Genomic DNA, 25602 nt, shown 5'->3' on the forward strand with positions numbered 1-25602 from the left:
TGATGTTTTACTTTACAGAAGACCAAAACTTTAAAAAAAAATTTTTATGGGGGTGTCCCCCCCCCCCCAGTGGGATGGTAACCCTCCCACACTCTCCCTATCGCGCCTCCGGCGTCACAGATTGTCAACAAAAACACGATAAAACCTTGTCATTGTAATTTTGTCTATATATGTTGCTGCAAATTTTTTTATATTGTATTAGCTTGAAAACGTTGAGAGAATACTCTTCGAAACGTCGCCTAAATAAATCAGTAGCTGTTTTTCATAAGTATGTTTATAGTTAGTTTAAGATTATAGTCAAAATGCTAAATACGAAACTACTGCTGATTGTTATATTCAAACTACTTAGGTATATAACATATCACGCAAGCCATAAATAGAAAACACATTGTTCAATTTTATTTCTATATCTTATTGAATTCTCGCGCATTGTTAGATCGGGTAGATTTGGGTCTTTGTGACCATATTATATTGTATCTTTAGATTCACACATTGTATAGAAGTCATATCTCACGCACGTAAGATACATTATGTAAGATTTAGATAAAGAGCTAGCCATTCTTGCTATAATAGTTCGAAAAAAAAATAACTTAAAATGAATAATTTGAAAATTTCATTCAAATTACTTTATTGCGAGCGAAGATATTAGCCTTTGAAGGTTTGACAAGACGTGTGCAATAATTTCATCCACCGTACTGGTTGTTAGAAGCTAAGTCTCGCTCTTCCATGGTTAGCTTAAATCAAAATATGGCTGAACTGTTCTAATCTATTTAATATCGGAGAAATCCGATGCCATCGAGATTTGATTATGGTCTGGATAAGTTAATTAATGTCTAATTAATAATTTAGATAACATTTCAGGTCTAAAGAAAGACCTGAAATAGGCAGATTTAGCTCTTGCATAATGTATGTTTAAACTGAGTGACAGATTTATATATAAACAGTGCCGGCGGCCCACCTGTCAGGTCATTGACCAAGGCCCACACAAGTACCCGGCGTGTCACAAGTGGTCCGAGGGTGTCTTAGGGGCTTTCTCCCCCCCCCCCCCAGGAAAATTTTTAAAATTGACAACCGCAAACACATTTCAGACCAAAGCAGAAAAAGGCAAATATTTGATTTCCTGATACAATTAGATAACAGAATGACCTAAGAGCACTATCATTAGATGTATTTGAGAATTCTAGTACACTTCTTTTTTTGTGTTGTCATTTTTTTCCTATCTCTTCTTTCTCCTGTCCTGTCTCCTGTCCTCTCCTTCCCTTTCTTTTCTCCCCCCCCCTCTCCTTTCTTTCTTTTTTCTCTTTTCTTTCTCTTTTTTCTTTTTTCTTTATAGGCTTAGGCCCACTTTTTTTTAATGAGCTTAGGCCCACCTGTCACGGACAGGTGGACAGGTGGACAGGTGGGCCCAGTCTGGCACTGTATATAAAAACGAGTGATAATTTGGTAAAAGCACTTGTTATATCCATTCCATTGTCAAAATATCCATCAAATACTATCTTCTTATGAAATGCGTTGGTAGACCAAATAAGGCAATGTTCTCCTCTCGGTCTTAGGGGTATGGGGGTGTTCAATATTTCACATTTGAGAAGGGAAATTAACTCTAACTTTTGTCTATGACGTAAAGTATTTAGGGGTTATAAAAGAGGGCGTTGAGCGTAATTCTCACCCAGTCTTGCAGAGCAGCCATCAAAAGCTATATACACTTTATTGAGAACGAGGAACATTGATGCTAACCGGCTTTAATAAACGACCACAGAGACAACACAACAAAAAAGCCCAGTGGTACTGGACATATCAAAAATTCTGTTTTTGAAAACCAGGGAAAATCTGGTGTGTCATTAGAAATTAAAGCTATATTCCCATGACATTTTAGAGCCCGAATACATAATCATTGATTGAAAAATATATTCAAACTACAAAGCAAAATATATTTGTTGTTAATTAGTCACTCAGACGGCCTAAATCTTGGGAAACGAACGGTCACGCTCTGATAAAATCTCAATATTAGTCATATATGTAATATCGAATCTATAAATAAGTCTCATTTAAATAGGGGTGGTTAAGTGGGTAAGACGCTGGCTCGCTAGTCTGGGGGTCGGGTGTTCGATCCCTGCATTAGCCGAGAAAGTTCATCTTTATTTTCCGGTGTGGTTTCCCTTTGTCATTGGTGCAAGACTGAGGGTCTGAGAAGAACAGCTGTCTAGTCGTTCGGATTGGACGAAAAACCAAATTCACTTTCTCGGTCAATGCATGGTCGGGTGATGTTCTTTTTATACGTCCACATGGAAATGTAGTCATATATTGCCGTCGCCCCCGTCCGTCCGTCCGTCCACAATTGCTTGTGAACACTCTACAGACTACATTTATCATCTGATTGGTTTGAAATTGATTTATGTTGTTTGTTGTTTGCATTAGTGAGATGAAGAAGCCTATTTAATTCCAATAACTTCTGTTAATTTCTTCTGGAGTTATGGCCCTTGTTTCACTTTGTTGCACCTTGTGAGCGCTATAACGACAAAAGTTATCAACCGATTTATATGCATCAATTAAATTAGTAAAACAAAGAAGCCCTTGTTTCACTTTGTTGCACCTTGTGAACGCTCTAATGACAACAGTTATCTTCCGATCTGTATGATATTTATATGCATCATTCAAAATAGTGAAACGAAAAAATCAATTGAATTTCAGCAATTTTCGTTAATTACATCTAGAGTTATGGCCCTTGTTTCACTATGTTGAATCTTGTGAACGCTCTAATGACAACAGTTATCATCCGATCTGTATGAAATGTATATGCATCATTTAGATTAGTGGAACGAAAAAGCCTATTGAATTTCAGCAGTTTCCGTTACTTACATCTAGAGTTATGGCCCTTGTTTCACTTTGTTGTACCTTGTGAATGCTCTAACGACAAAAGTTATCAACCGACCTGTATGAAATTTATATGTATCGTTTAAATTAGTAAAATGAACAAGCCTATTGAGTTTCAGCAAATTTCCGTTAATTACATCTAGAGGTATGGCCCTTGTTTCACTTTGTTGAATCTTGTGAACGCTCGAACGACAAAAGTGATCACCCAATCTGTATGAAATTCATATGCATTATTTAAATTAGTGACATGAAGAAGCCTATTGAATTTCAGCATTTCCATTAATTTCTTCTAGAGTTATAGCCCTTGTTTTACTTTATTGAACCTTGCGGACGTTCGAACAACAAAATTTATCATCCGATCTGTATGAAATTTATAAGCATTATTTGAATTAGTAAGATGAAAAAGCCTGTTGAATTACAACACCTTCTGTAGATTACTTCCTGGGTTACGGCCCTTGTTTTAGTTTTTAGAACCTTGTAAACCCACAAACGACGAAAATTATAATGTCATCTGTATCAAATTGTCTATTAATTGCCCCTAATTACTTACAAAAGAATAAATATGCGACAACCCTTCTTGACCACCCGGACGATTTAGCTGCTGTGGGCGTATGTTTTGTTGCCTGGCAACCTATCTTTAATTAAGTTTTAACTGAATAATGATGTGTAAAGGTACATCGTGTGACACTTTAATAAACATTTCTTCTTCTTGTGTTAAGGCGCTGTAACATGAAACGTCAACTAGGTAACATGAGTAGGGTTATGAACATGAATAGTGTTTAACAATTTTATTTATGTTAAAGGAGCTAAATCGCTAATATTTGGGACCTAGAAACTGACCCAAATGGGTCGCAACGCATATAATAATGTAATATGAATGTATATAAACTGATTTCCATTCAATGGTTTCAGTTTTTACTGTAATTTCTAATCAGTTATGTTCGGCGAAATACCCCAGAAGTCTCAATCGGATGGCAATCTCTAGCGGCTTTTTTTGTCAGTCTACACCGATAGTATTTATTGCGCATGCTCTACAGATAAGAATATGGCTTCACCATTTGACATGACTTGTGGAATATGTCTAGCCTCGTTCTTCAAGCCCCTTGTTACAAATGGCGCCGAAACGCATTATGGTATACGATTCGTGTACCTATGGCAAAATGTTTATTTTGTCTTAAATATTGGATATCAGAAGCCCATCTTTTCACGGTAAGATCCCAACATCAAGGTTGATTTAAATTGACAAATAATTCGTGTTTTCAATGTCAAAGAGTTTGGACGATATTGAGTTATAAAGGGACTTAGCTCCTTTAAACTGACAAATATTTCGTAGGTAAGTAACACTGTGCTTCGTACTCAATTTGGGGAGCCACGGTGACTCGGTGGGTAAGACGCTGGCTCACTAACCAGGAGGCCTGGGGTTCGAGCCCGGTGTTTTCCAATATTGTTTCTCCATATCAGTGGTGTACAAGGGCGACCCTGATAAAGACAGTGTCTAGTCGTTCGGATAGGACTTAAAATGTAGGGGTCTTTAGAAAACCCACGAGGTTGGACAAGCGACCCTACTCCTTGTCACGTACAACCGGGGAATCGAAACCACGCCAGTTGACTCAATGACAGACCTTATGATACAGCGCGCACACGCTAACCATTCGGCCATCCATCCCCCTTTACTTAAATCCATACGTGCCAAATGTAAAATCTGTTATACGGGATGACGTATATTTTGTTAATATATACTATTCAAAAAAAGTAGGGGATATTTGATTTTTAAGTGTTATTAAAGTCACCTAATGAAACTGACGAAGAAACAAAAGACAAAATGCAATGAAGTTCACATTCATCGATTTATTCCAAATGATCGTTAGACTAAGTAAGGCACAGACTGACCATTATAAGGGTAAAATGATACCCAGGGTCAAACAGCAAAGTTACCACAGCATCACAACCAAGTAAGTAACGGGTAAATCCTCCTCTGTTTGCCAAACAAGCATTGATCCGACGTGGCATACTCCTAATGAGACGTCTAAGGTCATTTTGGTCCAGATTGTCCCATTCCTGTTGCAACGCAGCAGCAAGTTCTTGGACATTGGCAGGGCGTTGTTGACGTTGACGTAACCTCTGTCCAAGCATGTCCCAGACATGCTCGATGGGGGAGAGGTCGGGACTCAGTGCTGGCCAAGGTAATGTGGTGATGTTCTGTTGTTGGAGGTAACCTGTAACGATCCTGGCCCTGTGACATCTTGCGTTGTCATCCTGGAAGATGAAACGGCGGCCATGACGTCGTGCGAACGGCACAACATGGACTGCCAAGATGTTGTCCCGGTAGTACTGGCCTGTAACACGCCCTGCAACAACATGTAAAGCCGTTCTTCCAGCAACAGTGATGCCTCCCCACACCATAACAGAACCACCCCCAAATCGATCATGTCTGATGACGTTAACGTCTTGGAAGCGCTCGTTTCGACGACGCCACACCCTCCTACGTCTGTCAAAAAAATCAACAGTGAACCTTGACTCATCTGAAAACATCACATTGCTCCAGCGTCGATTATCCCAGTGTTGACGATCCCTACACCAACGACGTCTTGCCTGAATGTGATGATCTCTCAAACAAGGGATCACGCGAGGACGTCGGGCGCGAAGGTGACCCCTATGCAGTCGATTCCGAATCGTCTGGCCACTCACTCTCACACCAGTGTCTGTTTGAAGACGAGCGCTGATCTGATTTGCTGTGATGACACGATTTCTCAAGGCCAAGGTACGGATAAATCGATCCTGGGCTTGAGTTGTCGCCCTTGGTCGACCTGAGCGTGGTCTGTCCTGTACAGATTGTGTATCATGGTATCTGGACCATAGCCTGCTTATGACAGACTGAGAAACATTCATCGTCCGCGCCACAACCGCCTGTGTTGTGCCGATCTGTAGCATGCCAAGGGCACGTAACCTTTCATTTTGGGTAAGCCGACGCATATCAAAATTTGTTTTCTGGTCACTAAAACAATTAAACTGATGTTTCCACCCTGGAATTCAATGCCACAATGACTGTAACATTCAAAGTCAGAGTCGTGCAAATCTTGGGTTGGACCCCCATGATGATCCCAAGCATCACCTGCATTCCATGCGGTAGCTATTGGTGCGTTTGGGCGTCACATGTAACTGGAAATGTTTCTTCTGTTAGGTTCTATAGTGACTTTTTTCGTAGTCATTTGCACATTTTAGTATTATGCCCCCAAAATCAAATATCCCCTACTTTTTTTGAATAGTATATTACCTCCAAATCTAAATGCTGGAAGTTTGTAATATGTATGGAAACGTATCACATGACCTATGCTTTCGTGCCGTGGAATATTGGGTGGACAAACATCCTGAATGTAGCTATGAGATAATTCCTAAAAATTTGATCATCCTGACTAACAATGCTTTTACATTTGATGGTATAGCGTTGGGTTGTAGCACTACACGTCGTCGGACATGTGTTGTTGTACTTAATGTTTAACGTCCGCTTCACCGAAGTTGATATCGCAGACAAGTCTTATTTTTCATTTTTATTATCTTAGCGCACGCACATGTGTCTTTCCTGTGGGATTACAAGCATAGTCTACATAGATTACAAGCATAGCCTACATAGATTACAAGCATAGCCTACATAGATTACAAGCATAGTCTACATAGATTACAAGCATAGCTTACATAGATTACAAGCATAGATTACAAGCATAGCGTATATAGATTACAAGCGTATATAGGTTTAACGTCCTAATGTTCTGCTCCTAACCTGGGCTAATGAAGACAGGCATACGCCATACAGTGTGCTATGAGGGAAATTTTGCCCGGGCAGCGGCGCTACGGCCTACTTTTATATCGAATTCCAACTGCCAAGGGATCTTTTACGTGCACGCCAATGTGTACACGGGACCTCGGTTTTTCGTCCCACCCGAACGACTAGACAGCTGTCCTTGTCAGGCCCTCCATCCTGCATCACTGACAAGGGGAAACCACGCCGGAAAATCTGGGCGAACTTTCTCGGCCAATGCAGGGATCGAACACTCGACCTCCAGGCTAGCGAGCCAGCGTCTTACCCACTTAGCCACGTGATCCCCCGCCATGTATCTCAGTCCCATACCCCTACTAAACTCGCATGACGAGATACCGACGGACCCTACTACATCATGGCTCTCTTTCGAAATAACGGGGTCTACTCAATCCAAATGGTGTATCTTGAACCTTAACGGTATCTCCTAAAGAATCCAATACGTGTCTGTCCTACCGCGCACAAATCTTATGTTTTATATGCCTAGACATCTGCTACTAATTATTCAGTATTGGCTAAATTTATGCAATTAATTATGTGATTGGTTTCTTATGCCTAATGACGTAGGCTAATTAGTAATTTTCCTCTCACGAGTGTCAGACGTGATATTCTGTTTTTCACCCAGTTTTAAAAACAAATTAATTGCACTTTAAATAAATTCATAATATTTTGACAATGGAAAAGACAAATGTATTAAATCATAGTTCACGTTCCCTTTTGTACGTGTGTAGCACCATGGGTCGTCTGTCAGACGTGGAGAGCGGACGCCGGGAAAACCGGTCGCCACATCTGGCGTATAACCCATGCATCGTTTCTTACTACAAATGTTGGAACAGCCCATGATCGTCTAGTATTGTCTCTGTTATTCTTTAACTGGTTTGGATGTATCTTTTAATGCCACTCCGACATCCCACATTAATGACAGCTTTACGTTGTGACTGAATATACTGCATCTTAAATAATACCATCAACAGGAACAACAAATACCTGGCGGGTGTGGCGCCAGGCAGGGTAAGCTTACTCTTCCGGACACCTGTTACCACTGTCTGTCGTGTATTTTGTACACGGTGAACAGTCCATATGCTGATTACACTATTTTGCTTTATTACACTATTTTGCCTATACCGTTTATTTAGGGCTTCGAATTTTGTCTAATGGTTTGGATTGTTCGTACTTGGTTTTATTTTATTTACCATATTTTGGTTCTACATTTTATATTAAGCACTGCTACATATAGGTTACATAGTTATCAAATAGTATTACACGTGTCATCTAACTTGTTTATGAATTTCGAACCCAGCCACGGTGGCTAAGTATAAAACGCTGGCATTGGCCGAGAAAGTTCATCCAGATTTTCCGACGTTGTTTCCTCTTGACAGTGGTGCATGACGGAGGGACTGACAAGGACAGCTGTCTAGTCGTTCGGATGGGACGAAAAACCGAGGTCCCATGTATACATAGCTGTGCACGTAAAAGATCCACTGGCAGTTGGAATTCGATATAAGAGTAGGCCGTAGCGCCGCTGTCCGGGCAAAATTTCCCCTCATAGCAGACTGTATGGCGTATGCCCGTTATCATGTTTACATTGACATGTACGTAAAAGATCCCTTGGCAGTTGGAATTCGATGTAAGAGTAGGACATAGTGCCGTTGCCGTCAAAAATTTCGGAGCAGAACAGTAGTACGTTAAACCCCATTTCATTTCATTTTATTTCGACCCCAATAATTGGTCAAGTACATAATGTTGATACAATTCTCATATTCGCCCAACCTTATTGTTCATAATTACACACATCACCAAGCTGATTAAAATACAGATCCATATTTCGTTTCGCTTTTTTATACTTTCGTTGACTTAAACTACATGAATACCTGAGTAGTAAAATACGGTACTTAAAGGGGTATTTCCGGTAGGGGTTATCTTCCCCTGTTTAGTTTACCTTAGCAACGTCTTATGGGCGTGGTTGTTGACCATAGTTACGATAGAATCACGTGACAATGACGTAATATGAACACCTTGTCCGTTTAAATTTGAATTGTTGGCTGTGTGTGTTTGTAATGTTGTCCGCCTTTTTTTTAAAGGGGTGGGTGTTAACGGTTAATTGTAGTGCCGATGGAAACCCGTGGCAACTAGGTAATATGAAGTTGTGAGTTTAAATTTGAATTGTGGATATGGGGGGGGGGGGGTCCCCGTAATAAGCGTGCGTAGTTCACCTCGAACCCGCGTGACGCCCGCCCGCCCTCGCCCGCCCTCGCCCGCCCAGCCCGCCCGCGGACGCTCTGATCATCTTTTTATATAATGTATTATTGGTGGTGTGAAACAAAATGTTTTATTTGTACCGCGCATGGGCCCCGCCTCGCCACGCCCCAACGTCTTTTTCGTCGTCGCTTCAACCCAAAGACCAAAATGTTTTTTTAAAAAATGACCAGATAATTGTAGTAATTAATGTAATAATTAATATGCGAATTGATTATATTGTTTTATATTGATTAAGGTTAGTTAAAACCGACATACTTCAGTAAGATTTTTATTTTTTTTATTTTAGCCTTTGAAATATATTTAACCAAAAATATAAGAGGTGACCTCTTTTAAAACAAACCGACGGCTAACACTAGATAATGTACTTAACAGATGTTCTAACCGATGGCTTTTGATTTTAAACTAGATAAAACATAATATCTTGCAGTAAAACATTCCATCCACATATATGTGTGTTACATACAGATGTGATCATGTGATCTGTTTAAAAAAAGGAGCGGCTTATTTAAAAGCTGATGACGAAGCACCATTCCTTTGTTCAATGCCAATCTTTCAGTCTTTCGCGTGGTGGGTGACCTGTGGACCGATATACTAAAACTTAATCTGGAACTATTTAAAATATGTCTATGAACTTTTGTAAACTTTTCCATTGACCTGAATTCATCTAAAATGCAAATGACTTGCGAAATACACAATTATCATTGGTTTTCTAGGTCTTGCATGAAATGGAAATTCACCGAACATGCAAATAATTTGTGACATACACTCCCTCATTGGTTCTGTTAGATGAACTTTATGCCGTCTGAACCGTATATGTAAATGTTTCTGTGGTATATAACCACGATTCCATAAGACCTTCTTACCAGTTTTCAAACTTGTGTATCAAAGGAATCCCTTCTATCCTTATAGATTTTTCATTCATTAGTTGTTTTTTTTTCAATAAGTGATGTACATATGATTTATTTTAATTTGTTGAAATCATTTACCGATTATTTGTAGATATTTTTTTTTAATTTGATGGAAAGTTTGCTTCTGTAGTCAAATGTTTGAAATTTGAACAATATTTCATCTGCTGATAGTTTTATATTTAATGAAAGGTTTTAATAAAATGTGGTGGTATGATGAATCTGTTCCAATATTTGAATTATGAAAATAGTATGACCAAGTTTCCATGACCGAAATATGTTCTTTATATAAATGGGTTTTATTTTCGTTACACAGTATTTTAGATTCGATTTATATATTATACCGGTGGTCACTGTTATCTTGTATGGAGTTATGACATGTTTTAGCACCATGTAATTTAATATCTTTGAGAACTAAAGAAAATGTCTTCTGTAAAGGCAATTTGGTGACTATGTTTAATTAACACCAGTCTTTTAGTTGTGACATATGTTTTAATCATCAAAATAAAAGTCAAGGACCTTGGTGTCATTTGATATTCTTGAGAACCAAAGAATATGTCTTTGGCGTGGGAAAGTTTGGCATGTGTTATATAACCAGTGTCTTAGCTGTGTCAGATGGTTTAGCTATCAAATTACAAGGCAACACGACTTGGGTGTCATCTGATATTCTTGAGAATTGAAGAATGCGTCTGTTGCGTGGCAAAGTTTGACAGGCGTTTTTATTGCCAGTGCCTTAGCTGTGCCAGATGTTTAAAATGTTTTCAAAGTATTTGCTTTTTTTTGACAAAAGATTTTGGACAAAGAAAATTTGATTTTGCTTAAGTAAATCCATCTTAATAAATGATGGCTCCTAACACACACTCGGTTCCCAACATGCACACATACACAGATTCGCCAACCACACTCATAGGCTGCCACACCCACACACAACCCTCCCAACACACACACAGTGCTCAACATGCACACATACACAGACACACCCACTACACTCATGAACTGCCACACTTACACACAACCCTCCCACCACACACGCTCTAATTGACTGGGACACCGACACACAATCACCCACAAATCATCTTAACTGTCAAATATAGAGAATGTAATTCAATGTTAAAAAAACGTACTTACCTATACGTGGCACGAATTATATACCCGTCATAAAATGTACACATTTCCCAGCGCTTGGAAATACATGACACCATACTATAACAGATGTGCTTTAACTTTTTTCCTGATTACTTTAAAATTTTTGCCTGATTACCTCCCTTTACCCCTGAACTCTTAGAAAGAGCCCCAACAAATGCTGCTTCAAGGAGCGCAACAGTTTTTTGTATAATACATACACCATCCTACCGGTACCCATTTACAGCTGGGTAGACTGGAAATTCAGGGATAAAGTGTCTTATTCAAGGACACAAGAACTCGGCGCACAATTCGGGTCTCGAACCTGCAACCATTCGGTTACAAATCCTACTCTCTAACCATTGCGCCAAGTTTTATGTTACTCGAGGTTAGTACAACCCCAACTTACCAACTTACTTGAATAAGGATGTTTCTATTCTAGTATTTGAAATATATATATATACTATTCAAAAAAAGTAGGGGATATTTGATTTTGGGGGCATAATACTAAAATATGCAAATGACTACGAAAAAAGTCACTATAGAACCTAACAGAAGAAACATTTCCAGTTACATGTGACGCCCAAACGCACCAATAGCTACCGCATGGAATGCAGGTGATGCTTGGGATCATCATGGGGGTCCAACCCAAGATTTGCACGACTCTGACTTTGAATGTTACAGTCATTGTGGCATTGAATTCCAGGGTGGAAACATCCGTTTAATTGTTTTAGTGACCAGAAAACAAATTTTGATATGCATCGGCTTACCCAAAATGAAAGGTTACGTGCCCTTGGCATGCTACAGATCGGCACAACACAGGCGGTTGTGGCGCGGACGATGAATGTTTCTCAGTCTGTCATAAGCAGGCTATGGTCCAGATACCGTGATACACAATCTGTACAGGACAGACCACGCTCAGGTCGACCAAGGGCGACAACTCAAGCCCAGGATCGATTTATCCGTACCTTGGCCTTGAGAAATCGTGTCATCACAGCAAATCAGATCAGCGCTTGTCTTCAAACAGACACTGGTGTGAGAGTGAGTGGCCAGACGATTCGGAATCGACTGCATAGGGGTCACCTTCGCGCCCGACGTCCTCGCGTGATCCCTTGTTTGAGAGATCATCACATTCAGGCAAGACGTCGTTGGTGTAGGGATCGTCAACACTGGGATAATCGACGCTGGAGCAATGTGATGTTTTCAGATGAGTCAAGGTTCACTGTTGATTTTTTGGACAGACGTAGGAGGGTGTGGCGTCGTCGAAACGAGCGCTTCCAAGACGTTAACGTCATCAGACATGATCGATTTGGGGGTGGTTCTGTTATGGTGTGGGGAGGCATCACTGTTGCTGGAAGAACGGCTTTACATGTTGTTGCAGGGCGTGTTACAGGCCAGTACTACCGGGACAACATCTTGGCAGTCCATGTTGTGCCGTTCGCACGACGTCATGGCCGCCGTTTCATCTTCCAGGATGACAACGCAAGATGTCACAGGGCCAGGATCGTTACAGGTTACCTCCAACAACAGAACATCACCACATTACCTTGGCCAGCACTGAGTCCCGACCTCTCCCCCATCGAGCATGTCTGGGACATGCTTGGACAGAGGTTACGTCAACGTCAACAACGTCCTGCCAATGTCCAAGAACTTGCTGCTGCGTTGCAACAGGAATGGGACAATCTGGACCAAAATGACCTTAGACGTCTCATTAGGAGTATGCCACGTCGGATCAATGCTTGTTTGGCAAACAGAGGAGGATTTACCCGTTACTGACTTGGTTGTGATGCTGTGGTAACTTTGCTGTTTGACCCCGGGTATCATTTTACCCTTATAATGGTCAGTCTGTGCCTTACTTAGTCTAACGATCATTTGGAATAACTCGATGAATGTGAACTTCATTTCATTTTGTCATTTGTTTCTTCGTCAGTTTCATTAGGTGACTTTAATAACACTTAAAAATCAAATATCCCCTACTTTTTTTGAATAGTATATTTAAGAAAAACAAAAGTGGTTAGCTCTTTGAAAACAAGGCTGACATTGCATTATGTACTTAACAAGATGTTTTAACTGATGTTTTTATCGTGTCGTGGGTGATCATTTGAATGATATACTTAAAATATATGTGACCTATTTGAATATGTCAATATGAACTGTATATTCATACTCGACAGCTCCCATGCACACACACCCACACACTGTCATACCAACGCACAGATGTTGGCACAGCATTTTTACAGTGAAATATAGAGGACGTAATTCTAATTGAGCAAAATGTAATAACTTTTGCTTTCTTTTCTATCGTCGTTTTACAGGTCGAATATATTTCCTCAAATACATACATATACATTTACGGGACGGAACAATGTATGCTGAACCCAACATGTAACACTCGTCTAGAGTGTCTACCGGTGGTATAATCATGGTATAATCATGTTATAAGGGAGCACGAATCTTTACCAAATGACCCCACTACAACACATGGCGCGAATTATATCGTTTAAAATTACCCGTCACAAAATTTACACATTTGTCTTTGCTTTGAAAAATCTAACCAATCATAAACATGTATCCTACACGCATTATACGAATTATATGTTATCTCTTGAAATATGTAACCAATCATACATTTTTCTTGTAAATATGAAGAAATCAATCAATAAATAAAATATACAAATTAGTTCAAGTCGGCAATTAGTATAATTCAAAACGTTAGATGCCTTTCAGGACTTACATACTTAATTGATGATAACAGGTAGATTATAGATTTGCTTAAACGTAACATAGTTCGTATCACCAAATCGACTAATGATGACACACACCCCTTTCACACACACCAATCAACCAAAATATACAGCCTCACAAACCACCACCCACATCGCAGTGCACTTATTCACACATTATTTGTACATGTCAATCCCTTTGGCTGTATTACATTTTAACATATTCAATATCACAACAACGTTAACATGCGGAATATTAACTATACTATTCAAAAAAAGTAGGGGATATTTGATTTTGGGGGCATAATACTAAAATATGCAAATGACTACGAAAAAAGTCACTATAGAACCTAACAGAAGAAACATTTCCAGTTACATGTGACGCCCAAACGCACCAATAGCTACCGCATGGAATGCAGGTGATGCTTGGGATCATCATGGGGGTCCAACCCAAGATTTACACGACTCTGAATGTTACAGTCATTGTGGCATTGAATTCAAGGGTGGAAACATCAGTTTAATTGTTTTAGTGACCAGAAAACAAATTTTGATATGCGTCGGCTTACCCAAAATGAAAGGTTACGTGCCCTTGGCATGCTACAGATCGGCACAACACAGGCGGTTGTGGCGCGGACGATGAATGTTTCTCAGTCTGTCATAAGCAGGCTATGGTCCAGATACCGTGATACACAATCTGTACAGGACAGACCACGCTCAGGTCGACCAAGGGCGACAACTCAAGCCCAGGATCGATTTATCCGTACCTTGGCCTTGAGAAATCGTGTCATCACAGCAAATCAGATCAGCGCTCGTCTTCAAACAGACACTGGTGTGTGAGTGAGTGTCCAGACGATTCGGAATCGACTGCATAGGGGTCACCTTCGCGCCCGACGTCCTCGCGTGATCCCTTGTTTGAGAGATCATCACATTCAGGCAAGACGTCGTTGGTGTAGGGATCGTCAACACTGGGATAATCGACGCTGGAGCAATGTGATGTTTTCAGATGAGTCAAGGTTCACTGTTGATTTTTTTGACAGACGTAGGAGGGTGTGGCGTCGTCGAAACGAGCGCTTCCAAGACGTTAACGTCATCAGACATGATCGATTTGGGGGTGGTTCTGTTATGGTGTGGGGAGGCATCACTGTTGCTGGAAGAACGGCTTTACATGTTGTTGCAGGGCCTGTTACAGGCCAGTACTACCGGGACAACATCTTGGCAGTCCATGTTGTGCCGTTCGCACGACGTCATGGCCGCCGTTTCATCTTCCAGGATGACAACGCAAGATGTCACAGGGCCAGGATCGTTACAGGTTACCTCCAACAACAGAACATCACCACATTACCTTGGCCAGCACTGAGTCCCGACCTCTCCCCCATCGAGCATGTCTGGGACATGCTTGGACAGAGGTTACGTCAACGTCAACAACGTCCTGCCAATGTCCAAGAACTTGCTGCTGCGTTGCAACAGGAATGGGACAATCTGGACCAAAATGACCTTAGACGTCTCATTAGGAGTATGCCACGTCGGATCAATGCTTGTTTGGCAAACAGAGGAGGATTTACCCGTTACTGACTTGGTTGTGATGCTGTGGTAACTTTGCTGTTTGACCCCGGGTATCATTTTACCCTTATAATGGTCAGTCTGTGCCTTACTTAGTCTAACGATCATTTGGAATAAATCGATGAATGTGAACTTCATTTCATTTTGTCATTTGTTTCTTCGTCAGTTTCATTAGGTGACTTTAATAACACTTAAAAATCAAATATCCCCTACTTTTTTTGAATAGTATAATATAAGTTGCGTTGAATTAACAAGTAAATTGTTAATTAATCTATTCTTTCACACAAAATAGTCTGAAATTTAATGTATTGATATCTTTAAAAGGTGGTCGGGTATCCAACCATTTACATCCCCAGATACTATAGATTTACATTGGTTCAAGCGAATTATTATTCGTTAACTCTTAACTGACTCATGGTACCATTACCGTTCAGTGCGAATTATTAGTACCATTACCGTTCAGTGCCAATGATATGTCAATGTGTAGATGTTCTGCTAATGACGGATTACCGTCCATATTGAAGGACAGTGGTGCAGATGTTATTGAGGGTATATATTGTGATGGTTTTGTGTTAGAACGTCATAGAAATAGGCCTACGCATTATGTGGTTCCAACCTGTGTACTTCAGGTGTTGGCAGCTTATTGAGGATTTCGAAATATAATACGCTTTCTGGTGAATATGTTTTTAATGTCAGTGCCGCTAAGATATGGAATTATCTTTCACTTCCATCCAGGGCTTTAACATTCACCTAAAAGCATATTTATTTCAAAAATGTTTTTGAACGGTTTTGTTGCGAATGCTCTTAGAAACAGTCGTGTGTAATGAAGCTCTATAAACATCGAACAATAATAATACTAATGATATACACCACATGTCCATGAAATATCTGAATTAGAGTATTTGGCACAGTAATCTATGAAAATACCATTAAATCGAGATCATTTTATCCATTTACATGAAGGGTCTATCAACAGCTGTCTTTTTGTTTTAAATGAGATGACTTTGAAATGCATATCTATATTTTAACACTATTGATCATTATGACGTTGTTGTTTTTAATAAAGTCAAACCTCTTAGACACTTATGAGACAACAATAATTCTGATGTAGCTTAAATCAGAAAAATGTGGTTGACGAGGGTTTTGCTTTTTTCACTGTAACGGAAATGGTAGAGCAAGTGTGTCCAGAGTGCTGATCGACAATAGAATTTGTATCTGACCGGGATCAATTTCCACGACTAAATCACAAAAACATACAGGAAGAGAAATCTACCACGATAATTGGTTTTATTGCTTATCTTTTGTAGTCACCGCTGCAGTTTACGTGATCTACTAACATTTTTTTCAATTTCAATTCTGTAATAAGACGAGAGAAAGTTTTACTAGTAACAATGTGTGGATTCGGAGGTATAAAAAACTAACACAATATATATTTTCAAAGATATCTTTATATTATTCTATACATTACAGTCACAGAAATATAATGATAATAATGTACATTTGTAGAGCGCCTAATCCATCCAAAAGTACGCTAAAAGCGCAATGAGACAATAGTTATATACACAGTGAACAGAGAGTTCAATTCTCATCGCATTCTCGAAATAAGTGAGTCTTCAGCTGTGATTTAAAAGTAGTCAAAATATCACAGTTTGTGAGGTTTTCAGTGGTAAATCAACAAATATACTAAGAAAGAAGTCGTTAAAATGTTGAAACACAAATGATCATCGAATTAAAATTAAATTTAAAATAATATATATTTCGAAAACATCACAAAGAATACAGAATGGCAAAGTGTTTTTGTTATTTGTTGGTTTCGTCAAGTTTGATACCTATTAGTATTAGATGGGTTTTTTTTCAAGGGGTTTCGTAACGGACTTGTTGGCGAAGAATCTGCATTTTAAGCTTGTGTTCGTTTACGATCGAGTCTATTTTTGCATTTAACAGGTTCAACCGCAGGTTCTGATCTGTCGTTACTTCACGTACACTCACTGGTTCGGAAATGACCGAGATGATAGAACGTCATTGGTTTAAGAAATAGGGTTCAAAATCTAGTGTTATGATTGGCATATTGTCTATATTCCATTGTTTGACTTTATCTTCTTTGAAATTCCACTCCGTTAGGAATAAATAGGGTCTACCCATACTATCAATTGACTTTCTTAGCAGCGTCAATAGATTCAGCTTTACACTTGTACAACACAAGCTAGTATTCCATTGTATTCCCAACGGTATATAAACTGATTTACATTTTTACTGTAATTTCTAATTAGTTATTTTCGGCGAAATACGCGTGAAGTCACAATCGAATGGACTTCTCTAGCGTCTACACCGACTTGCGGAATATGCCTTGTCTCGTTTTTCTAGTCCCTTATATTATAAATGGCACTGAAACGCATTATGGTACACGATTTGTGTACCAATGGTAAATTGTTTATTTTGTTTTATATATTGGATATCAGAAGCCCATCTTTACCTGGTAAGATCACAACATCAGTGTTGATTTTGGATGATATTGAGTTAGAGACCTATCTACTTTAAAAAAAACAGAAACCCAAAACTGTCATATAAATCATTTTACCCACTGTATACTAAAATTAGTAGGGTAGAGCAATATGCACCATTGTTGTGATAGATGAAAACCACGTGGTTATAAGATTATGTGATATGGTTGATGATATTTCAATTGCAGTGCTAAAACTATTTCTGTAGCCTCAAGAAATAACCTCGATCCTTTCGTCAGTATACTAATCGGGGTTGAATGGCTGAATAGTTAGCGTGTGCACGCTGTATCATAAAATCTGTCATTGAGTCAACTGGCGTGGTTTCGAATCCCCGCTTGTGACAAGGAGTAGGTTCGCCTGTTCAACCTCGTGGGTTCTCTCCGGTTTCCTCCCACTGCTAAAGACCCCTACGCGCAAGCAAATTATTGAAATAAAATTAAACCATATGCTAAACCCCATTTCTCTTCCAATCTCAATACACTAGCCAATGTGTATATGAATAGTATATAGGATATTGATTTACATGGTTATACTATGTATTTAGTTTCTACTTCGCTGTTAGTCTTTTTTTATCACGTTTTTATCTTTAATTTCAGATTTTACGAAAAGGGCACTATGAGGGCAAATCAAAAATATAAACTAGTCATCATCCTGATCATGGTTTTAACAGTGATACTTTACCTGACAAATCTGAAGGCCACCAATGACGTGTTCGTAAAATTTCTGAAAGGAGAGACGCCTCTTAATTCATTTAAGGACGACACGAACTCGGTGCAAGTCTACAATTTGAATTCAGAACATTCCAACAATTTTAAGTCAGAACACTACAGAAACCCGAAATCAGAACATCCCAGCAACCTGAAATCAGAACACTTACAACCAGAACATTCCAGCAACCCGTATATTTTAACAAATGAAGCGTCGCATCTCAACACTAGAAGTTCTAATAAACCTAGGTCTAATAAAACCAGACGTATTACAATACATTGGTATAATAGACCATCTGAAGTATCTTCACAGGCACTAAGAAATTGGTTTTCCCCATGTAACGATTCTTGTATATACACTGAGGATATCAACAGTGATATTCTAATCTTCGATGGCGACTCATTAGCTGGAAACCCACCAGTCAGGAGAAATCCAAATCAAGTTTGGGTCTTTCACGAGCAGGAATCACCGGATATTACCTTTTCACACGAATGGCTCAAGCCGTCATGGCGGAATAAATTTAACAGAACGTTTACGTATCGCGTAGATTCCGATCAATTTACTCCATATGGTTTTTACAGAAAAAGAAAAGAGCCCCTAAAGAAAAATATCACGGCCATCATGAAACAGAAGTCAAAGCTTGTATCTATATTTTCCAGTAATTGTGGTGTACCGAGTCAACGTGAAAATTATATCAACTTGTTACGAAAGTACATACCTGTTGACTTCTATGGAAGATGTGGCAATCTACCGTGTCCTAAATCCCACGACTGCTTTACATCAAATTCGAAAACTTACAAATTCTATCTGTCCTTTGAGAATAGTCTGTGTAGAGATTACGTATCTGAAAAGTTCTTTCGCCCTGAATCTCTAGACATTGTCGCCGTAACGCGGGGTGGGGCAAATTATTCACAAATAGCCTCAGCAAAAACTTACATTGATACAAGCGATTTTAAATCGGTGAAAGACTTGGCTAATTTTCTTCTATACTTGGATAGAAATGATACAGCCTATAGACAATACCTTGAAAATAAACAGAGTTATGAATCTATATATTGGTGGTTCGGAACTGGAGACAATTCCATGTTTATGCACAAACTAAGTCATTGTGGTTTATGTTCCAAGGCCATATTGTGGCTTAATGAAAAAAAAGTGTACGAAAATATTGGTGATTGGTACGAGAAAAATAAATGTGATAAGCCTGCAGATATTCATTAAAATACGAAACGTTTGTTTTTAGATACAATGAGAGGCTATCCATTTAACATTATAAACTTTTGTCTTTCTCATTCAAGTGATGTCGAGTGGACGTTAAACCCTATTTCACACCCTTCCCTCATTCAAGCGCGTAGCATTTTGAAAATGAAATGTATAGTATAATTATAACCATTCGCTAAGCCAAATAGAGATTTTTCGGATCATGGACCGCCATGAAACTCAGCTCCTATGATGTTAGTTTTAATCATATTTGATGTAGGCCTACAAATTAGGTTTTAGCATTTAGGAAATTTTATATAGAAGAAATATGTGTCATTGTTTGAGAAAAGGTGCAATACTTATTTCACATTTACAGTCGTCCTGCGCAAGATCTGACAAGGACAGCTGTCTAGTTGCACGTAAAAGATCCCTTGGCAGTTGGAATTCGATATAAGATTAGGCCATACTGCCTCATCGCAAACGGTATGGCGTATGCCCGTCTTCATTGGCCCAGTAGGAGCAAAACAGTTGGACGTTAAACCCCATTTCATTTTATTTCATTTCAGTCGTCGTGATTCACAACTGTGGTTCCAGGGTCTTCTAATAGCCAATATATTTAACACTCTGTCCGCGCAACGGCAACAGGATGCTGTTGTCATTTCTAGCCGTTTCCGAATGTCCAGTAATTCTCAACCGGTGTGCCGCGAGATTTTCCTAAATGTGCCGCTAAATTTTGAACGGCACACAAAGAAAATTTCTCACTAAAGAAGCCAGCTATTTAACTGATGAAATTCGAAACACTGCAATAAAGTAAGTTAATGGCTGTGTTGTTCTTTATTCAATTTGTGTCATTCTATGTGTCTATGACTACTCTGTGTCTACGGTTGTATATTTTTATTTTGCAAAATTGAAATATTTTTCATATATATTTAGCCAGGTGTGCCACTATTTTTTCATGTGTTCCAAGGTGTGCCATTGGCAAAAAAGGTTGAGAACCACTGCGATAACCAAACAGTTCTATTATTAGTAAACTAATGTCCAGAAGAAAGTATACTCATTTCGTGCTGCATCAACCTAAGTGGTTTTTTCATTGTATCCGGTATTTGAGTACAATGTCAATTTGTTTCACATTTTTTGCTTAGAAATGTTAAGTTTGGACGCAAGAGACAAAGTCGGTAATGTTTTATCAAATGTTTTAAATCTAAACAAAACTTAGTCCCATTTTTAGTGTGTATACTCTGTTTTGGACATTAGCATATAGTCGTTTTTTCATTGTATCCGGTATTTGAGTACAATGTCAATTTGTTTCACATTTTTTGCTTAGAAATGTTGAGTTTGGACGCAAGAGACAAACTCGGTAATGCTTTATCAAATGTTTTAAATCTAAACAAAACTTAGTCCTATTTTTAGTGTGTATACTTTGTTTTGGACATTAGCATATAGTCGTTTTTTCATTGTTTCCGGTATTTGAGTACAATGTCAATTTGTTTCACATTTTTTGCTTAGAAATGTTGAGTTTGGACGCAAGAGACAAAGTCGGTAATGTTTTATCAAATGTTTTAAATCTAAACAAAACTTAGTCCCATTTTTAGTGTGTATACTTTGTTTTGGACATTAGCATATATTACTTTATTTGGGCGATCCTCTTTGGGATTATTTTTCTATTCTAAATTAAAATGTTTGACTTGCTGTCTCACATTGTTCACGGTTTCCGTCAATCATCGTCTCTCCTCTCATTTTATTCTTTTTTATATATTCTTACTTGTACCTGTGTGATGCGGCCCATTTTAGGGTGGTAAGTGGAGCCAGTAACGTGTAGTGTACAAAACGGTGGTCGCGTTTAGAAATGTGCATATAATACCGGGTGACACAAAAAAGCGTTCATCACCTAAACTTGAATAACGAAGAGGGGTCGTCAGGGACCTCCAGTGGTTCCAGCAGGATGGTGCCACCCCCACACCTCAAACGAATCATTGGCATGGCTACAGCAGCGTATCCCTGACCGACTGGTCAGCCGCAGGTGTGACCCGGAGTGGTCGCCGCATTCACTGGACTTGAACGCCCCAGATTTTTATCTGTGGGGATACCTTAAGGACAGGGTGTATGGCAACAACCCCCAGACTATCCCTGATCTGAAGGCAGCAATCATAGCAGCAATAAAAGCGATCTCAAGGGAAGAATGTGGGAGGGTCATCGAGAACTTTGCCCGCCGGATCCAAATGTGCTGGCAGCACCGGGGAGCTCATTTAGAGCACATTTTTTGAGCGCCAGTTAAACAAAGAGTTTTTATGGCACAGACTTGACATTTTGGAGATGTCTGCTACATAGACTTAACCTAATGTAGCTGAATTTTTGTGTTAATCTAAATAAATTTTTGGAAGTTATTCGATTTTTATTGATGAACGTTTTTTTTGTGTCACCCTGATCAAATTTCACATATTGTGTTCAATCACTCTGTGTTAGTACATATTGGATAAGCTGTAGCCATTGACTCTTTATTTCATTACGGTGATCTTCTCGCGGTCGCAGCTGGGTTCCCATTGCGCTTACTTGTCCTTGTGATATATCTCCTTTGGAGCATCCTCGGTATCCCCAATGATATACAGTAGTTACTTCCCTTCAAACACTCGATTGATCGATAAAAATAGCACAAGAATTGGGGGTGGATAATTTGACCACGTGTCTCCCCCGTGAATGAACTCAGTTTATAGTGGAGTAGAACGGAATAATACCACTGGGATACAGCAATCTGATTAAAACACAGATCCTATTTCGTTTCGTTTTTTATAGTTCAAAATTACGTTTAATTTTTAACTTGTCTTTACTGTACATTTTCACCCATTATATTTTATTTTACACTGTACTTATATAATATGTATGTGTTTGCCATTATAACTATGTATATACACACATTTTGCATTAATGATATATATATATATATAAATTATTTAGGGAGAGGGGTTTTACATAGGCTAAGCCTGTTCCCCAATCGCATTCAGACAACCTAAATAAAAATATTGGTTTTTTTTAAAAAAAAACTACGCTAGGATCTGGAAGAGTTGTTATCACTCGGCAAACCTCGGCAGATTCCGTTACTCTATATCTAGCCTCGGCTGTATGACGGTAAGTGATATGTACCTACGCCTATACAATTGCGATGCGGCATTGATTTACTTATTGGGAAAACTTGCCGCTTTTGAAAAGAAGTTATCAAAATTGCGTCATTCGAAGCGTGTTTAGAATTTTCAGTGCAAAGTTGTCCTTGTTTGCAGAAAATCGGATAAACTTGAAAGAAAAACAGCTTCAGACTTTGAAATATTTGTATGATAAAACATTCTTCACATGCGTCGTCATGGGCAACACCGTTAAATCCGAGAACTTGAAAGTAGTTCCAATGTCGGATTTCGTCATACAGCCGAGGCTAAATGTAGGGTACTAGAATCTGCTGAGGTTTGCCGAGTGAGTTGTTATATTACCGGCGCGTAGGGGTCTTTAGCAGTGAGAGGAAACCAGAGGACCCGGAGAAAACCCACGAGGTTGGACAGGCGATCCTACTCCTTGTCACGTACAACCGGGGATTCGAAACCACGCCAGTTGACTTAAAAGGATAATAAGTGTAGATCATCGCGTGCTCATTTTGCTATGTTGTATTATTTGTGTATTTTATATTTTATATTTTTATTGTAATAAAGTGAATGATCTTTAGAACTTTGTGATTGACCTCATCATTCTAAATGAAAGATGCGTCTAAAATATTCTTTCGATCATCTTTGGTGTTGCATGTAGAATCTTTATTACCTTTCTCACAAATTATACACATGCTTTTATCTACACTGTATGTCTCGGAACGCCGCCATTTCAATTGCTTACCGTATATCATTGGAATCAGTCAAATGCAATATTTAATATCTACAAAAGTGAATACATGTATATAAGCATTTTTATGTCCACAAATATTATATTTGTAGATGCGTCTAAATATTCTTTCCATCATCTTTTATTAATGCATTTAGAGTATTTATTAACTTCTGACAAATTATACATGTTTTTATCTACATTGTATGTCTCGGAACGCCGCCATTTCAATGGTTTTCCATTTTGTAGTACCATGGGTCGTCTGTCAGACGTGGAAAGCCGGCCTCCGACAAACCGGTAGCCACATCCTAAGTACAACATATCGTGAAATGAAATGGGGTTTAACGTCCTACTGTTCTGCTCCGAACTGGGCTAATGAAGACGGGCATACGCCAGACAGTGTGCTATGAGGGAAATTTTGCCCGGGCAGCGGCGCTACGGCCTACTCTTATATCGAATTCCAACTGCCAAGGGATCTTTTAAGTACAACATATCTTGAAATGAAATGGGGTTTAACGTCCTACTGTTCTACTCCAAACTGGGCTAATGAAGACGGGCATACGCCATACAGTGTGCTATGAGGGAAATTTTGCCCGGGCAGCGGCGCTACGGCCTACTCTTATATCGAATTCCAACTGCCAAGGGATCTTTTACGTGCGCGCCAATTTGTACACGGGACCTCGGTTTTTCGTCCCATCCGAACGACTAGACAGCTGTCCTTGTCAGGCCCTCCGTCCTGCATCACTGACAAGGGGAAACCACGCCGGAAAATCGGGATGAACTTTCTCTGCCAATGCAGGGATCGAACACCCGAACTCCAGGCTAGCGAGCCAGCGTCTTACCCACTTAGCCACGTGATCCCAACAACATATCTTGGAACAGCCCTTGGTAGTCTAGTATGTTTCTTTACTTCCTATTCTAACGTTCCACGTCAATCACAGTTTCACGTTGTGGTTGAATATATTGCATCTTAAATGGTATGATTGACCGAAACAACAAATACAAGAGTCTCTTGACTACAGCGGGGGTTGGATGGCCGAATGGTTAGCACGTGCGTGCTGTATCATAAGGCCTGTTATTGAGTCAACTGGCGTGGTTTCGAATCCCTGGTTGTACGTGACAAGGAGTAGGGTCGCCTGTCCAACCTTGTGGGTTTTCTCCGGGTCCTCCGGTTTCCTCCCACTGCTAAAGACCCCTACGCGCAAGCGAATTATTGAAATAAAACTAAACCATGTGTTAGTCCCGAAATGACCTAGTTTGTGTCGAGTGGACGTTAAACCCCATTTCTCTCTCTCTCTCTCTCTCTCTCTCTTGACTACAGATTTATATTAAGCTCTGAATACATAAGTTACAAACATAGATTACAATACTTGTCTTTCTCTCCACCCGCTTATTTTCAGATCGAGTTTACTGACGAATACCACCATCATATGGTTCTCCTACAAATCAATGGGGTCTACTCCATCTAGCTGGTGTCTCTTGAACCTAGGCGGTCTCCAAGCTGATTAAAACACAGTTGCTATATGTTTCGTTTTTTATAGTTTAAAATTTCGTTTTACTTGTCTTTACTACTCTAGGATCTGGAAGAGTTGTTATTTTTGACGTGTACTGAATAGTGTGAGGTAATAGCCAATGAAACGGTCAGTTACGGCGAGCTTTAGGCGTGTTTTGCACGGAACTGTGGGTAATCCACTAGTAACACTAATGCTGATTGGTTAATCAAATGTAATCAAATATCTGATGTCACAGGCTAATTTGCCGCTCGTATGACCTCTGACATGACCTATCGCAACAACCGGCCAGATCTTCATGTAGCATTCGGCAAACCTCGACAGATTCTAGGCATCTAATCTCGGCTGTATCACCATTTCCGCCATATTTAAACTATTTTAAAGGTTCCGAATGAAAAATGGCTGCCCCCATGGAGATTTCTGTGGAGAGTGTATTATATCCACAAACGTCACGTTTGGCATTGGGTTTGGTGAATTACCAGGGAATTTTATTAAACCAGCAGCCTTGAGACAATATCTCTGCTCATTTAGGTATATACACTCTACAAAAGACGCAATTTTGGACTTTTTTGTAAA

General features: G+C 39.4%; 1 protein-coding gene across 1 annotated transcript in view; it reads left to right on the forward strand.

Annotated features, from left to right (window-relative positions):
• The window catches only part of LOC130010545 (alpha-(1,3)-fucosyltransferase C-like), a 38968-nt gene that overhangs the window by 813 nt on the left and 12553 nt on the right, over positions 1 to 25602 (forward strand). The gene's annotated exons all lie outside the window — the stretch shown is intronic.

Source organism: Patella vulgata, chromosome 1, assembly GCF_932274485.2.
Source record: "Patella vulgata chromosome 1, xgPatVulg1.2, whole genome shotgun sequence".
Classification (NCBI taxonomy): domain Eukaryota; kingdom Metazoa; phylum Mollusca; class Gastropoda; family Patellidae; genus Patella; species Patella vulgata.